Source organism: Diabrotica virgifera, chromosome 4 (assembly GCF_917563875.1).
Source record: "Diabrotica virgifera virgifera chromosome 4, PGI_DIABVI_V3a".
Lineage (NCBI taxonomy): Eukaryota > Metazoa > Arthropoda > Insecta > Coleoptera > Chrysomelidae > Diabrotica > Diabrotica virgifera.
This window is the reverse complement of record NC_065446.1, coordinates 165,505,013-165,522,229: the sequence shown is the minus strand read 5'-3', so window position 1 is coordinate 165,522,229 and position 17,217 is coordinate 165,505,013.

Below are 17,217 nucleotides of genomic sequence, written 5' to 3'. Positions count from 1 at the left end.
GACACAATTATGTCACAGACTGTTTTGAGCTCCCGACCTAAGTTGTTTACCGAGTAACCTTTTTATGATTAATGACATTCTATTCCTTCTTGACTTTTGGAGTAAATTCTTTCTTGTTTCGTGTAAAATACTATTCGAGATGTTATTTATTTCTAGAACAGTGAATGTTGTATAAATAGTAGGTTTTTGTAATTAGGAGTTCAGTTGTGAATTTGAAAACGTCGGTGCACTTTGATATGTAACGGGCGCGGTATATTTTTGAATTTGTAATTAGATAAATGATTAGATTTGGTGTAATAAAAAAATTAGATATCGTAATTTGTAAAATAAAGGATATAAATTTAGTGTTTTGCATTTGCTTAGAAGTTATTAAAAATAAATAAAGTCAATTAAAACTAAACATTAGTGCCTAAAAGATTATAGAAAAGTCAGTTTTGTAACAATATAATGAGAGGTAGCAGATACTGGACACTGCAGTTAATAATCAACGGAAACAATTCGGTTTTAGATAAGGATGGGGAACAAGGCCTTGTTATCAATGCTAACATTACTTCAAAAATCATGGAAAGCAGAGAAACCAATTTAAGTCTGCTTTATAGATTTTGAAAAGGCGTTTGATAGGACGACGAAAAAGAGAAAACTTGAATATCTGGAGCATATAATGAGAGGTAGCAGATAGTGGACACCGCAGTTAATATTCAACGGAAACATGGAGGTAAAAGTGGAACTGGTAGGAATAAATATTCATGGCTCCGAAGCCTTCGTCAATAGATTAACCTATCAGCAGATAAATTGTTACATGTCGCGCAAGATTGAGAACAATATCGGCAAATTGTCATGGAAGCTAGCCAGGCCTAAAATTTGGGCGGGGTTTTATAACTTTTGTTCATATTGTAGTGTCTTGAATAAAACGAGCGGTTCGAATTTATGTACGACTATTTATTTATACAAGTTGACATTACCAGAATTCTATCTATAACTGCCTTAATTCTAATATAAAGTAAATTATAATATAAAGGAAACCTTATTTTCTGGAATGTTCTGCCTATCTCCAGTCACCGCATTGTCTTCGCTATCGAACTCTCGTGACGAATTCATTCCCATCGCGCGCCACTCGCTGTGTCATTCATCCAAATGCTTCTACAAACATTCTCTATCGAGATGGAACGCGTTACTTGCGGTCGGTAATTCGAAACACTGCTCCCTTCTTAAGATCTGAGCGTCCCGATCAGCAACTCTATCTGGAGGACCAGGATGGCGGAATCTACAGGATTCTCCAGCTCTACATACACCCCTACAAAAGAAATAACAGTTTACTGTCTTTGAAGGGTATTTAACGGTATCTTTGGGTTAAAGCAACACGCCGTAATTCATACGCCGGCTCCTCGGAAGATTACTTCTAGCATGCTTTTGAAAATCTTCCACTCTAGATCTTCTACTTCATGGCCTATCTTTGGTAATGTCAAATTTTTGATGTCATAATTACACACGGTTGTCTTCAAATTAGTTAGAGCACGCCATATTATGTTCTCGTAGCTTGGCGTGTCTGTATAAGACTTCCTGGTCACCATATACAACAAAGATCGAGGACCATCTTCTAATCGCAGTACTATTCAAACTTTAGGCTGCTGATTTCTTAACTCGTCCAGGCGGCCAAATTTTCTATTGAATACGGAAGAGATTCCTTTAGTCATCTCGAGGTCTTGGGCAACACAATAAGCTAGAGGGACGTTTTCTTTCTGCGTAATTTGACATAAATTCCTTAAAACTTGACTGTTCGGCATCTTTTCATTCATGTTGGAGGGCTCTTGTTTCTTCCGTTTCATTCGAATCAGCATATGGTGCAAGACGATTTATGTGAACAACTTTTGGTTTACCGTTTGGCTACTTCTTAATTCTGTATATTATGTCATTTATTTTATTCTTAACTTCATAAGAGCCTTCCCATTGTCTATGTAGTTTAGGAGACAAGCCACAACGACGCGACGTTGTGGATTATAAAGCCAGACAAGATCACCTGCTTCGAAGCTTTCATTCTTGCATCGAGAATCATATTGATCTTTCATTTTGTCACTAGCTATCTGGATGTGTTGTCGGACAAGTTCATGAAAGTTGTTCATTCGTAACTTCAGGCGGTCGACATATTCTTCGCCTGCAACATGTTCCTCGGAAGGTATGCAGCCAAACTTTACGACCCAACGAACTTCACGACCCAACATCAGGCACGCTGTGGTCTGACCTGTAGTTTTTATCACGGCCGAGCGGTAGGCCATTAGGAATAAATGAATGCGCTGGTCACAATTTCTCTGATGCTCAGACTCTCAGACACAACTTTGGACAAGTGTTTACCCATTGTTCGGTTTATCCTCTCGAAAATTCCATCTGATTGAGGATGCAGGGGTGTCGATCTGGTCTTATTGACACCAATCAATTTACAAACGTTTTGGGAAAGGGCTGACTCAAAGTTTCGCCCTTGGTCGGAGTGGCTCTCCAAGGGAACACTCGGAGTAGATCTCCTGCTGAATAATTCTTTAACAAGTGCCTCTGCAACGGTAGCAGCTTCTTAATATGGTAGTGTATAGGCCTCGGTCCATTTCGTGAAATAGTTTATGTCTACCAGGCTATATTTATTTCCACCATCAGTTTCTGGAAATGGACCTGAAATGTCGACAGCTACTCTTTCCATAGTTTTACCAACGTTGTACTGGACCATTACTGGATTCACACAGTTCACATTTCCGGCACCATCTTCTTACGTCATCTTTACAGTTTAACCAATAGAACCGTTCTCGAACCATTTGTAGACTTCGTAATACCAAAGTGTTCACCTGATACACCATCATGCAACTGACGCAATACTCCTGATACTTTACTTTTAGGTACTGAAGCTTAGACTCTGTACCATCATCGTTCTGAAAGGTTCTGTACAAAAGATCATCTTTTAGTACCATTCCATTGGCTCCAGTAGACCTTGACATCTGGACTATATGCACTAATGTTTTACCAACTATAATCCTCTTACCTCGACATATTAAATCCAATACTTTATTTATACATGGATCATCTTCTTGGGCGTCTTGTAACTGTTGGTGCTGCCATTGCTCATTAACGACGGTGGTACGTCTCACGGAGCAAAATCTTTCCTCTAATTTGGCACAGTGATTACAATTTCCACTGCATGGTCGTCTCGAACGGGCATCAGCATTTGCATGAACTTTTCCGGACCTGTGTTCTATCTCGTAATCATATTCTTGTAATCGTTCTAACCATCTTGCCGTCTGCCCTCTGGATTACCGAATTGTATGAGCCATTTTAGAGCAGCGTGATCTGTTCGAAGAAGGAACTTTCTGCCATACAAGCATTTATGGAAATGTTTGCAAGCCTTCACTACGCCCAGCAGTTCTCTTCTGGTAACGCAATAGTTTCTTTCTGGTTTCGACAGGACTTTGATGAAATAAGCGATGACTTTTTCCTGTCCATCCTGGATTTGTGAGAGAATAGCTCCTATGGCACTGTTTCTAGCATCGTTACCAAAAAAATTTTCCTGCCTGTTCCGGGTAGTTTAATATTAGTGCACTGATCAGAGCCATTTGTAGTTGTTCGAAAGCTTGTTGGAACTCTTCACTCCATGTATATTCTTTGCCCTCCTTCGTCAACTTTGTTAGAGGCTTGGAGATATTGGCAAATCCGTTGACAAATCGTCGGTAATATGTACATAGGCTAAAAAACTTCTAATTTCATGTTTATCTTTTGGTACTGACCAATCTTCAATTGCTTCAATCTTTTCAGGATCATCTGTTATACCATTACTAGATACACTATGTCCCAAATACTTAACTTCTCTTCGAAGCATGTGATATTTCTTCGGACTTAACTTCAAGTTGCTACCCTCAATCGTTGAAATTTTTCTATTAGATTTTTGGCATTTTCATCAAAGGACCTTCCAACCACAATTACTTCATCCAAGTAAACCAGGCATGTTTTCCATGTTAGACCTCTTAAAACTGCCTCCATTAGTCTTTCAAATGTAGCAGGGGCATTACATAAACCAAAAGGCATAGCCGTAAACTGCCAAAGCCCTGATCCTATGGAAAATGCGGTTTTCTCTCGATCGGCTGGCTCCATGTCTACTTGTCAATATCCACTTTTTAAATCGAGCGTGGAGAACCAACGAGAACCGGAGAGAGTATCCAATGTATTGTCTATTCTGGGCAAAGGATGACTATCTTTTTACTTTATCGTACTATATACGTAGTATAGTATAATATTACTTTATCGTACTATATACGTAGTATAGTATAATAGATAAAGTTATAGGATCGTGCAAAAAAAATTTTTTCAGATTTCACTTTTTTTCGACGTTTTGAGTCCCCCTGAGTCTAAAAAGCAAATAAAAAAAACATGTCGGAAGTATGTACGTACGTACGTACGTACGTACGTACGTATGTACGTACGTATGTCGCCACCGCCCAGCAAAAACTACTGGACCGATTTTGATGAAATTCGGTATGAGTAAGTTTAAGAGAATTTTGTCGAGAAACTAAGCTTTTAAAAAAAATCTCTCAAAGGGGGGCCGAAATAGGGGGGTTATTTAGGGCCCATTTTTGCAAATTTTGACAGAAATAAATGAAATTCAACTCAAAGTAAGCTCATCGATAGGTAAATAAAAGTACGGAATTTGACATTTCCAAATTCAAAATGGCGGCCAACATGGCCGACCGCCCCCCCCCCCCCGACACATTTCCCTATCTATCTAAAAAGTTTTTGAAGATAAGTTTAATTTGAAAAAGTCGTTATATAGCCTAAAGATGGGGCTATAAGAAAGATGTTATCGTTTTTCAGAAAAAGTTACGGGTTGCCTATATTTAAGGGGTCAAATTTTGACATAAATTTGAACTAGATTTTCTCAAAAATGGCTCCAAGGAATTTTTTTATTTTTTGATATATTTTTGATATCCTATCAGTAAATTGAATGACATTAGTCATATATCTTAACTTCCCATAGGAGGGGAGTTATGAATTTTTTATAAAAAAATATTCGAGTGCCCGTAACTTCCTTCTTAATAGAAACTAAAATTTGAAATTTTGCAGACATATATGGTATTTTATTATCTATTATCACAATAAATTTTACCAAAAACATGGCTTCCGGTTGAACCGGAAATGAATAAAAAATCTTAATTTTTTTGATACGCCCTGTATATTTTAACACATTTTGAAATAATGCAAAATTACCTTTCCAATGACATAAAATTTATTGCTGTAGCTCAAAAACTCGAAAAGTTACGGTAAATAGAAATTTTGCTATAATCTTATGTGTGTCCTCTCTCACGCGTTCATAGCAGAGCATTATTGTAGAGCAGTCAATGAGGGTATTTGGCTCCGAATTCCATCCTACTACATTGATGTACTTGATATTTTCACAGTAAGTAGGGAATAGCTCAAGAAACAAAATCTACCCTATATACTATGGCGCTTTTATCTTGGGGCGGTTCCCACTTCTTCAAGGGGGTGGAAAATTTGTTGGTCAAAATAAGCACGGAAGTGGCTGAAGAACCTATTTCTAAGCAAAAACTGGTCTATACTTTTTTTTGAGAACTCAATACTTTTTGAGTTATGCGTAGTTGAAAATTGGCCATTTTCATTGAAAAATGACACCTTTTCGGACGGATTTTTTGTGAATACCTTAAAAACTATGCATCGAACTAAAAACTCTATATAAAACATTTTTTAGATTATAAATAATAAAGAGATTCGTTCCTTCGTAAATGTTCTATTTATAATACAAAAAGAGATATGGTAGGTGAAAATAGTTTGTTTTTTGGTGCATGCTCAAATTGGTGTATTCAACTTGAAATAACAGAGGAACGGTAGGTTTTAGGTGTATAATGCTACCAACACCTTTTGTAGTGTTTGAAAAGGCCTTTAAAACGAGCACCGTTAAATGTCGGTTACTTACAAACTAAGCGAGATATGGTGCAAAAAATATTATGACTAATGTACTTTAAGGAAAAATGAAAAGTATATACATTTAACTCCCCATCCACCATAATTTAAATGCATTGTTTTTCTTCTCAATACCTTTTAATATAGTGTTATTTCTACTTTCAAAAAGTTAAACGGGTTTAAAATGAATGGTTTTTTTTTAAAATGTGATCAAATTATAGAATGAATTTTTAAATTTTCTTAAAAATCTTCCTTTTTCTCCATGTAATTCGAAAATAAAAATATTTCACCCCTGAGAAGTAGTGGGAACTTCCCCATGATAAAAGCGCCATAGTATATAGGATAGACTTTGAATTAGGAGATTGGGCTACTCCCAAAATTTCATTAAAATCCATGCAGTAGGATAGAATTTGGAGATAATATCTTGTTCTTAATCTCGCGCATTGACTGGCGTAATCGAAATAGAATGAAATGCAAATATTGTAAACTATTAATTTCTCAGAAAAATGAACTAATTTGAAATGAAAGTATGACTATAATATTCTATTGATTTATGCAATAATCTACACATCTATAGTGTGTCCCCGAAATATGGCATCGAACATTTTCTCAAATGCAGGAATTAATGATGCGTAGAACCATAAAATACTTTTAAGTACAGTAGGTGTTTCTAAAATATCAAAATAACGAGTAACTTTGTTATTTTTATAGAATGCCAATATCTAGTACCATAACGATAATAGATCGGCACGATAAAGTTCTCGGGCGGCCTTTCCGTCCAGCGTTTTTTGTTACCGAATTGAGCTGGCGGTAGTCAATACAAAAACTCGTTGAACCATCTTTCTTCTTTACCAGAACTGCTGGTGATGTCCATGGGCTATTTCATGGTTCAATTACCCCTTGTTGTCCATATAATTGATAATCTCTTCGGTTTCATCTCTTTTCGAGAATGGAAGTCGTCTAGGCCGTTGTCTGATTGGCTGAGCGTCTCCGGTATTTATTTTATGCGTTACTATTTGCCCTTATATTCTAGGCGCCAGAGGGGTCACCGTGTCCTTTTCAATTCTGATGGACAAACTCAACGGTTTATTATGGATTTTTGGCTGCTGATTACGAATTTCGAGAGGGGATATCGATCCAAGTGGTCAAAAAATTGTTATAAACAATTTAATTGTTTATAAATTGTTTATAAGGCTCTGTCTCATAAACTAAAAGAGATAAAAAGAATGTTTTAAATAAAATTTATTTGCTAATAAAAAACGAAGAAAAAAACGTTTACTAAACTTAAATCCAACAATTATAACTCAAGATATTGTAAAATTAGTGCACAATGCAAATTGCAAATTCCAAAATAAGTATTTTTCGAAGCTTTATCGATCGTAACTCGGCTTCTACACATGTAAATGAGCCTGAGCAGGTCTCATTTTAAAGCTTTATTAATAGGCTTCGAAACAAAGTTTGTTAAATTACTTTATCTTCATTTATTTTAAAGTTATACCCGTTTGAAGTTATAATTTTCTTAAAAAAATTGTACATTAATTTATTTAAAAGGGTTTCAAGCAAATTTGAGCTACAAACATTTATACTTTAATTAATAATAATCATAGAAGAACTCAAAAGGAAAAATTTGAGCCTAAGAAAATGTTCGTAAGTTTATTTTTAGTCAAGATATCGATATTTTAAAGGCGCGCTATGTCAAGCAGTCAAGTATTTTTCGACGCTTTATCGATCGTAACTTGGCTTCTACGCATGTAAATGAGCCAATATGTGATATCCACATAAAAATGGATCGAGTTATTTTGCAGTATCATCACTGCATATAAAATGAGCATTTATGTTGTGGCGGCATACACACTATTGACGTGCCTTGATGATGCTGCAAAAGAACTAGATCCACTTTATATGGATACTATCCACTATGCACTGGATATCTATATGATATAGATTATATCTATATCATATAGATAATTAGACTCTGAAACCCCAGAAAGTTTTAGTTTTACTGCCTACAAGAACATACTCAGTAGCACCATGTAACTGTAAAAATTGCTCCAAGAACTTATGCAGATGTCAAAAAGCTGAGATTCCCTGTATATCTCGATTCAGATGCATGAAACAAAAAGTTTGTAAAAATAGTAGTAATAAATAATATCAACTTAAAAGATGAAGTTGTCGATCCTAATAGCATTAATAATAGGGTCTAGGACGTTTCATCGCCGCCGTTTCGATGCCGCCAGTTCGATGCCGATACCGGCCGATTCATCGCCAGTCAATTAATCGCTATCTGATATATTTCCGAATTTTCGACAGTTACAATTATTAGTTATTTTTAGTATTAATTATTAATTCTAGGAAATGCGAGATATGACGGCGATGAAATGGACTGGCGATGAACCGGCGGCATCGAAACGGCCGGCGATGAACCGGCGGCATCGAAACGTCCCATTCCGTTAATAATATTTAGAAAATATTAAAATATTACTAAAAGATTTTTAAATCGAAAACTTTTTGGTCCATTTCCTTGGTAACACCTCCAAGGCTTCTAAAATTTGCAAGCCAAATGGATGCTGAAGCGAAGAAGACAAGAGGGAATTCAAAAAACTTACAATTCACGACGCCGTCTGTTCAGCTGGTAAATTCCAACAGAAAATGGACCTAGTTACTCGAAGGAGTAAAGACCAATATAAAAATAAAATAAAATTTAGGTCTCATCTCCTCTTTGAGGCCTCATGAGGCTCCAATAAGAGCCGAAAATCGCGATTCAAGGGACTGGACTGCGCTCCGTATTCTAATTGAAAAGTAGGATTGTTTTGCCTTCGCATTGCAGCTGAATTAAAAATAAAAATTTTATTTTATTTTTAATATCAACTTACTTTTTAGTTCTCTTTCTGAAATATTAGTTTTTATTATTTTTTTTTCTCATTAGTACAAAAAACAGAAGACAAAATAAATATAATGAAAGGTAATAAGAGGTACAGTATGATGATTTAATTATAAGAATTATATTACAGAATTTTATTAGGATCTTCAAAAATGAAAAACGAAGATAACGTATATATAGATACATAGAAATTATAATTTGCATCGAGAAGTTAGCGCGTGAACCTTTACGCGGTGAGCCGATGTTGCGCCTCAGAGCGCACTATTAAAATATCGATATCTTGGCCAAAAATAAACTTGCAAACATTTTTGTAAGCTCAAAATATTCCTTTTGAGTTCTTCTATCATTATTGTTAATTAAAGTATAAATGTTTATAGCTTAAATTTGCTTGAAACCCTTATAAACAAATTAATGTACAATTTTTTAAGGAAAATTATAACTTCAAACGGGTATAACTTTAAAACAAATGAAGATCAAGTAATTTAGCAAACTCTGTTTGGAAGCATATTAATAAAACAAAAAATGAGACCTTCTAAGGCTTATTTGCTTGCGTAGAAGCTGGGATAGTATCGACAAAGCTTCGAAAAATATTTATTTTGCAATTTGCAATTTGCATTGTGCACTAATTTTACAATATCTTGAGTTCTAATTGTTGGATTTACGTTTAGTAAACGTTTTTTTCTTCGTTTTTTATCAGCGAACAAATTTTATTTGAAACATTCTTTTTTATCTCTTTTAGTTTATGAGCCAGTGCCTTATAAACAATTTATAAACAATTAATTTGTTTATAACAATTTTTTGACCTCCCTCGAAATTCGTAATCAGCAGCCAAAAATCCATAAGAAACCGTTGAGTTTGTCCATCAGAATTGAAAAGGACACAGAAACATCTTGAAATTCTATCAGCATAGACCTCACTTTTTCCGTTCGTTCATGACCAAAATCTTGGCATCTTTCAATGACCATCTCAATAAACTCCTTTGGATTCTTCGACTTCGATGATTTCTCATTGGTATTCATAGAGCAACTTGAAGCCACGGGAACAGGGAACACACTGTCCGATCAAAATTTTTCTACTTAACTTGATAGCAGTTTCCTTTAAATTCATAACTCTTACCGGGACAAGAACTCGAACTCTCACCAAAGCTTTTGCCGTTAGGAACTCGACATTGTCCACATGTTCGACCATCCTTAAACTTCCATCTCGGCAGTGTCCATCAAGCATGGTCATCAGAATTTTCTCACTATCCTGGTATGGTTACGATGCATGTAGTTAGTAAGCGGATGACATCTTCTTTGTCGTCGTGAAAGGGCAACTCTTCACCATTGATCCTGAGAACTCCATTTTGAACATCCAATATTGCCCCAACTTTTTTTAGTACGTCCATCCCCAATATGAACTTGTCGGAGATCTCGGAAATTAATACTTGGTGTTTAACTGTGGTCTGGCCAATGGATAGTGACATATTAGTCCCGCCATATGTATTAATTAGCTCACCAGTCGCTGTTCTAAGCCTTACTGTTGAGGTGATAATTTAAGATGACCTCGTACTACTTCTGGACGTGCGATAGTTCTTGTTACACCTGTATCCACCAAAAACGATTTAAATCTCTTATTGCTACGACCTTCGATGCATAAGTAGAGAGTTCCACCGGAGAACGTAAGGTTGACAGTTACTATGAGGGCTTTAATTCTCGAGGTCGGCAGTTGCCCCTTGGTGTCGACCCGCTCTAGTTTTCCGACTGTTGTACGATCTTCTTACAGTTACGACGAATATGGCCTACGTCGCGGCGTCGCCGCAATTCCAACACCTAGGCTCGCGTCTCTTTGGCATCTCGTTACGAACTGAACTACTCTCCGTATCATTTCCTCCAGAGGTTCATCGTTGTGCTCGTTTCTGTCTTCAATGGTTCTTACTCTATGGCTTCGTGAAGTTTGGCTAGCCGTTTCGTGTTCCAAAGCAATATCAAGTGCTTCGTCTAAAACTTTCGGTCATGCTAGTCGTAAAGCTTTCTGTAGTTCACTCTCTTTCAACCCATTGACGAATACATCTACCTCAATTTCTTCTAAAATGCTGTCTGGCAGCTCCAGATAAGCCAACGGAACCACACGAGCAACATCTGCTTCAAATTCTTGCAGATTTTCACTTGCTCGTTGACTTCTACTTCGCAGTTGTGCTTTGTATACTTGTTGTAGATGGATATCTCAATAGCGTTCTTCTAGACGAGTGAACAAGGTCTGGTAACATTTTCCTTGACCCTTAGGAATTGATCTTAATATATCTGCAGCATCACCTCGTAACGCAGCAATCAAGGAAACAGCCTTTTCTTGTTCGGTACAATGATTGGCTGCCGCAATAGCTTTAAATTGTCAAAGGTATATGGACCAAGAAGACTTTCCATCAAATGGTGGTAATTTAAATCTCATATGATGCAACGTTTCGTCTCTTGGTGGTTCTTCTTTCACTACAGGATCTAAAGCTACTGCATTAACCGATGGTAGAACTTTCATATTGGTTACCATAATCTCTAATTGTTTGATCTTATCTTCTAGCATTTGTCTATTGTCGTTAACACTTTTCTGTATCTTATCGAATGTTCTAGGAGCTTCTTCAAATTTCTCGTTGTTCTGTCTACAAACTTCTTTAATTACTTGAGAAGTCTCGTCAAATTTTTGAGTAACATTCTCGAATTTCTCGTCGCTTTTTGTAGAAGTTTCATTGATCTTTTGAGAAACACTTTCGAATTTTCTAGCAGTTTCATGGACCATTTTTTAGAAAAATTTCGAAAAGATTGCTTGTTCCGCTGACTTGAAGTGGAACGTCTCTATGTCATCTCCATTCTTCCCGAGGACCTCCTCGAGTCGCGCTTGCAGGACTTTCTTGGACCCACTGACATCTAACTTTCGTTCTTATATTTGCTCACGCAGCTGTTTTACGGAAAGTTCTAGTAGCAACATTTTTGGTCGGCATACACGTACTTTTCAAAAGTTGTTTTAAAAGTCTTTTCGAATACCTAACAATTAACACACTCCGCTTATTCCCAACGAATAAAGTTCAAAAGTATTTTTAAAGTCATTTTTAATTTATATTAAAGTCCTCACCGTAACACCAATTGTAACAATAAAACGAACAATTCGTTCATACGAAATTTATTTATACAAGTTTACAGATCGAATTTATCTTAATAACTAACTACTCCTAAAAATTCGCGTCCTGATATATTGAATACAAAAATAGCAGACATGTTCTTGAACGTTCCAGAAAAACGGAACCGCCTATCCCTAATAATCCGTAGCCTTGACTGCCGAACATTCTCGAGAAAACCTTTCCTCGCTTGTTCACTGTGTCATTCTTCCCGATGTTTCCGTACATGTCAGACTGTCGAGACGGAACCTGTTACTTGCGGTAGGTAATTCGTCACATTACTCTTCATTAGTAATGATAAAGTCATTCGTTTTCGATATATTTATATTCTATACACCTTATTAAATAATTTTAGTGATGACAACTTTAGTATGGTTCTGATTAATATTCGTTCTATAAGAAATAAAACTGACGAATTATTTTTGTTTCTGGAAGAATTAGGATTTCCCCCGATAGTTGCGGTTACAGAGCACTGGCTTGAAGTCAACGAGCCTTTTTTTGTAGAAAAATATACCACAATTGCTAGGTATGATCGTCCAAGTTCAGCTCATGGAGGCACCCTAATTCTTTCTAGAAATAATGATTTTTCTCTGATTACAAAATATGACTTTCTGTTAAATGAAGCCTTCTTTGAGTTTTCCTTAGTTTATAATAAAAATCTTAATCTTTACATTATTTGCATCTATAGATCACCTGACTCCCCTGTGGAACTATTTTTTCAGAACCTGCTAAATTTGTTAGATGACTTGCCTCATAGAAGCAGAAAAATTCTATGCGGGGACTTCAACATTAATTATGATGCTGCTTGTGCTACCCAAATGTCCTTGGTCAACATATTTGAATCATATGGTCTCTCAATGCACGTTAATTCTCCTACAAGGATTACAAAAACTTCATCTACCATAATTGACTATATTGTCTCAGATTTCTCACCCCTTGATGTCTGCTCTACAATTATTAATGCGGGATTATCAGATCATGAAGCAGTATTTACGAAGTTTAACATCTTCAGCAAACCCTCCTCGAAAACCCGACGTTTAGGTAGGATGTTTTCCGCTGGGAATTTTCATAAATTTCAAAATTTATGCTTAACTTCTGAGTGGCATTTTCCTTCTGCGGACGTGGACTATAATTTCAACGATTTTATAGAAAAGCTTGTCTCTATCTTCAATAAGGCATTTCCTTTAATTTCAATTAAGCCAAAACATCACAAACCCTGGGCTACAAAAGGTATTCGCATATCAGCCAAAAATATGCGCTCACTATTGTATATCAAGAAATTTGCTACCAACGTCTCTGTCACTCAATATATCACCAAGTACAGGGTAACCTATCTAAAACTCATCAAATCAGCTAAAAAAGCCTACTATCAAAATCGTATGGAAAGCTCTAAAAGTGTTGCAAAAGAAACTTGGTCCATAATAAACGATCTTCGAAATAGAACTCACGCAGTTCAAACATTTGCCCTTCCAGACCCGGAAAATCTAAACGAATATTTCGTTAATGTGAGTAAAAATATAACTTCTACTATTTTGCCACAAAAAGATCCCATTTCCTATCTCCCCAATTCAGGAGTGTTCTCGAATTCATTCTTTTTAAGACCAATCGATATAACTGAACTGATCCAAACTATCAATAGTATCAAAAGCAAATCATCCTGTAGTACTGATGGACTATCCATAAAAATCTTCTCAAATCTCACAGAAAATGTGTTAGAAAACCTCGTCTCACTAATTAATGATTCCTTTGAAAGAGGCAAATTCCCAGAGTGCCTAAAGATAGCCATTATTATTCCCCTTCATAAGGGTGGTGAAAAATCTAATGCTTGCAACTATAGACCTATTGCCTTACTACCGGTACTTTCAAAAATTATTGAGAGACTCATAAAAACCCGTCTCATGTCCTTTCTCATTGATAACAACATCTTATCCCAAAATCAGTTCGGCTTTTTAACTAATAAATGTACCACTGATGCCTTGTTTTCTGTGTTTCATGAGGTTTACCAAGCACTAAACAATAATCTTTATACTGCCACTGTTTTCTGTGACTATGCCAAAGCTTTTGATTGTGTAAATCACGACATTTTGATTAAAAAACTAAATTTCTATGGGATTCGAGGTATTTCTTTGAATTGATTCCAATCTTACTTGAATAATAGGAAACAAATAGTTAGAGCAAATGATACTGACTCTAGTCTCAAAAACATTGTATGTGGAGTACCACAAGGTTCAGTATTGGGTCCTCTACTGTTCCTTATCTTTATAAATGACACCACTAACTTAAAAATCGATGGAAAAATTTTTCTTTTTGCTGATGATACCAGTATCACTTGGAGCAACTCAACTATTGCATCTCTTCATGCAACTATAACTTCTGATTTGCTTACGATAAAAACCTGGTCTGACTCTAATTTACTCTCTTTTAACGTGGATAAGACAGTAGCATTATCCTATAAAAGTGCTCTTCAACCCCTGCTTGTTAATAACAGCCAGATCTCTACCGTTGATTCTGTAAAATTTCTTGGTATTTTTTTAGACAGCAACCTCAAATGGTCCCTTCATATCGATGTGTTAAGTAAGAAACTCGCCTCAGCCTGCTATGCTATAAGATCTGTTTCGAAAGAACTCAATTTAGCATCTTCTAAACTAACATATTTTTCTTTGTTCGAGTCTCATCTTCGATATGGTCTTCCTTTTTGGGGTTGTAGTACAGCTGCCCAGTTAGATGTTATTTTCAAATTACAAAAAAGAGCAATAAGGTATCTGTTTGGCCTCAGAAGAACAACACATTGCAGAAGTTACTTCAAAGATCACGGCATTTTAACCCTTACATCTTTATATATTTTAGAAACTGTTTGCTTAATTCGTAAACACATGCATGTCTTTCCAGCAAGGCCTCGTCATGACTACTCCACCAGAAATTCAAATTTTGATGTCTATTTACCGATCCCGTCCTCTGAGTTAGTAAAGAAATCTATATTATATTCCGCAAAAAAACTATACAACCATCTTCCTTTACAACTCAAATCTGCAACATCTTTCCCCAAGTTCCGTAAAATGACAAAAGCTCATCTATCTAAAAGACCATATTATTCAGTAGAAGAGTTTCTGAATGACTAACTAAGAAATTACAGTAATGTATAAGTAACCAAACTTATCTATATTTGGGTGTCACATGCAGCAGCTTAAACTTATTAGTTCCTATGTCTATAAATAGTTTACTTTGTTGTATATTCACTTTGCAATTTCTATAAATTGTTGCAAATATATCGATTTTGTTTTCTTTTCTTTACTTTATTAACTTATATTTTGTATTTATGTATATTTTTTTTTATATTGACGATTTATCAAATTTCAGAAAATTGTATTTGTTATTGTTATTGTTAGATATTATTTATTTATTTTTTTCTGACTTTAATTAAGCTTTGTCCATAAAATTTGTATTTTCAGTGACAATAAAGCATACTTCTATTCTATTCTATTCTATTCTATTCTATTCTATTCTATTCTATTCTATTCTAAATTATTTTAATTAAACGTTTCTGACTACTACCGGAGGCGTACGACAGGGGAAAGTGAATGATTGAGCCTTCCCAAATTCTACGCCACTGACGTAATTACTGTTTTAGTGCAATTTTTCGATTCTCCAATACTTTCTATGTAAGTAACGTACTCTTTATTTGTAACAATAAAGTCATTAGTTTTTGAGATATTTGAAGTTAAAAATGAAACGGCACAGCTATTTTGATTAATGTATTGTGTCCCTTCATTTTTAACTTCAAATATCTCGAAAACTAATGATTTTATCGTTACGAATGAACATTATTTACATGGACAGTAAAGGAGAATCTAAAAATTATGCTAAAATAGCAATTCCGTAAGTGGCGTAGAATTTGGGAAGGGTCAACCATTCACTTTCCCCTGTCGTCTGGTAATAGTCAGAAACGTTTATATAACATAATTTAGTAAGGTGTACAGTACCGACACTTTTTGCAGGTAAGTATGATAAGGATATATCAGTATGTTCTTTTAAAGTACCAGGCACAAATAATTTTTAAAATTTTAAATCAAACATTGTGTAGGTATAATAAAGTCAGTAAGGAGCCACATTTTATTTAAGTGATTTGGGATTTAATATTTGTTAAATATTAACTATTTCTATCCAGTACTTAAGAAGTATTTGACATATTCTGATCATACTTGTGAGAAAGTGTAGGTAATGTATACCCTACAAAATTGTGTTAAATAATCGTTTTTGGCTACTACCAGAGGCGTACGATAGGGGAAAGTAAATGGTCGACCCTTCCCACATTCTACACCACTGGCGGAATTACTATTTTAGTATAATTTTTCGATTATCCAATACTTTCAATGTAAATAATATACTCTTCATTCGTAACGATAAAATACGTAACGTTTTCGAGATATTTGAAGTTAAAATTGAAAAGGCACAATACATTAATCAAAATAGCTGTGTCGTTTTATTTTCTACTTCAAATATAGTTTACATAAAAAGTAATCACTCTTCCCTGTCGTATGCCTTTGGTAGTAGCCAGAAACGTTTGCTTTTCATTATTTAGTAGGGTTGCGGTATTTACAAGCCCTGTTCAGTATGGAAAGGATATGTCAAATACAGTAAAACCCCGATAAGTCGGCCTCCGACCTCCGATAACCCGGAAGTCCGGCTAACCGGACCGATTTTCATGAGATAAAACAAACATTTTTTCACTTTGAGTTTTTTACCAAGAAATAAACAATATTTACTGTATACAACAACTCTACGTAATTTAGATATAGTCCAGAAAGCCACTGCGCATCCGCTGGGAAAAATATTCTGATTCGGATTTTTTGCACAGTCTTACTCAAAAAGGACTCCTTTTAACAAATTTGCATGTTGCCAGAACCAAAAGGTGGTCAAAAATTTTTTAATTTTTTTCCTAAAATTATCTTTTTTGCATCTATCAAAGGTTTTTTAGGTTTTTTGGATCATTACAAACAGAAAAGGTATTTAGTGACTTTTCTCTAAAGTTGAAAGTTTTTGACATATAAGCGATTAAAAATTGAAAAATTGCGAAATCGGCCATTTTTAACCTTCAAAAACTATGCGAAAAACTTAAAATTTGAATGTTACCAAGGTAGGTAGATATTCTTTAAACATCGATTGATAAAATCTCGGAAAAGTTTTTTGCAACACCGTATTCAAAAATCCTTTGTTTTTTAATTTCTAATCACGCGTGCGCGACACC